Source organism: Triticum dicoccoides, chromosome 4B, assembly GCF_002162155.2.
Source record: "Triticum dicoccoides isolate Atlit2015 ecotype Zavitan chromosome 4B, WEW_v2.0, whole genome shotgun sequence".
In the NCBI taxonomy this organism is placed as follows: domain Eukaryota; kingdom Viridiplantae; phylum Streptophyta; class Magnoliopsida; order Poales; family Poaceae; genus Triticum; species Triticum dicoccoides.
Window position 1 is genome coordinate 189,366,145 of NC_041387.1, and position 2,291 is coordinate 189,368,435.

Consider the following 2,291-nt stretch of genomic DNA (forward strand, 5'->3'; position numbering starts at 1 on the left):
CGGCGGAGCGGACATGTCCGGCGCGGTGGGAAGGATTAGGCTAGGGTTTGGACCGGGAATTTCGGGGGAGGGGCTAATTTATAGATTCTGGGAGATAGGAGTGTTCAAATGAGGAGCGTTTTTCGCCCACACGATCGTGATCGAACGACCAAGAGCATGGAGGGGAATTAGATGGGTTTAGGGCCACTTTGGAAGGGTGTTGGGCTGCAAGACAAAAGAGGCTTTTACGGTTACCCGGTTAACCGTTGGAGTATCGAACGACCCCCAAATGGCACGAAACTTCACAGGCGGTCTACCGGTGGTATACCAAGGCCGCTTGGCAAACCTCGGGCCATTCCGAGAAAGTTTAACACCCGCTCACGAAGAGAGGCAAGAATGGGACGCCGGAGGACATAGGAGCGCCGAATTGCAAAACGGACAACGGGAAAATGCTCGGACGCATGAGACGAACACGTATGTCATGCAATGCATATGATGACATGATAAAATGCAACACGCAAGCAAATGACATGGCAACGACGGCGAATAACTGGCAGACACCTGGCGCATCGGATCCGGGGCGTTACAGTGGTTGTATAAGTTATCTGTAGAGACCGATGCCACATGGGCTCAAATTCTGCATAATAAGTACCTAAATTCTGAAACTTTATCCCAGGTGACGGTCCGACTGACTGATTCACCGTTATGGAAAGGATTGATGAGAGTGAAGTCAGCCTTCTTCCAGAGGACAAAATTCATCGTTGGAAACGGTACTACTACGAGATTATGGAAGGATACATGGTTAGGGGAGACGCCTCTAGCTATCCAATATCCTTCTCTCTATAATATTATTCAACGTAGAGATGCTTACGTTGCAACATTATTATAGTCCTACCTTCTCAATATTCACTTCAGGAGGACTTTGGCGGGACATCGTTGGGAGGATTGGCTCCATCTTGTGAGAAGATTGATGAAGTGTCCAACTCCCTCAACAGCCAGACCAGGTGCAATGAAAACTAACCATGAATGGCGTGTTTTCGGTAAAATCCATGTACTTGGATATCATCAACTCTGGCTCTATCCCGCGTTTGATGCATATCTGAAAAGTCAAAGTGCCCTTAAAAATCAAAGTGTTTATGTGGTTCGTTCATAAACAAGTTATTCTTACTAAGGACAATCTGGCAAAACGTAACTGGACTGGATCTCGAAGATGTAGTTTCTGTGATCATGAAGAATCTATCAAACACCTCTTTCTCGATTGCCTGATGGCAAAAATTTTATGGCGGACTATTCACATAGCGTTCAACATTACTCCTCTGATTAGTATACACACGTTATTTGCGACGTGGCTTAATGGAGTAGAGTCAGAAACTGCGAAACATATCTGTGTAGGAGTACGTGCTTTATTATGGGCAGTATGGAACTGCGGTAATGATTTGATTTTTAACAGAACAACACATATTCATTTCTTGCAGGTTGTATTTCGGGCCACTACACTGCTCCGTATGTGGTCGCTACTCACTCCGATGGATGACAGGGAGCGTCTGGTTACTGGGTCTATCCAGTGGGAGACAGTAGCAGGGGTTATCTTCAACCGGTTTGGGTGGCGGTCGTGTAATAGGATAGATGTTTAGTTTGCTATCTACTTTTATTCCGCCGATTGTGGCTATCCTGTTTCATGTTTATTTCGCTCTTTGGGAGCCTTTTTGTTTAGACTAACTTGAGACCTGGAGACTTTGTTTGAACCGTTTGCTTATTAATAAGATGGTCGCATGCATCGTTCTGATGCAGAGGCCGGGGGATAACCTCCTTTTCGAAAAGAAAAAAAAGATGAACTATTTCGCTTGGAGATGTGCTTAATAACAAAAGAAACAAGCATTTTCTCCTTTTTTATCTGAATAGGTGCGCAATTTCCTAATATTAATTTCTGAGCTCATGCTCATCTGCACCCGGTCAAGAAATTTTTTTGCAAAATTTTAAAATAATTCAAAAAATCATTTTTTGCATGGTAGATAATTTGGTGCGTGAGATGCGCTCCTAATTTTGGATCATTTGGATGTATGAGTAGCTCTCAGCAAAAAAGACAAATTAGGTCAGGACAGTACATAAACAGTAAATTCTTTTACAGACCCCAAATTTGTCTTTTTTGCGAGAGCTACTCAAATGTCAAATGAGTGGAGCGGACTTCGCGCATCAAATTGTCTACCATGATTTTTTTTGGATTTTAAAAAAAAAATTCTACTCTTTGTTTTGATTTTTTTCCCATCACCAAATCGCTGCTCAATTTTAGACTTAAAGTTGCACATAATTTA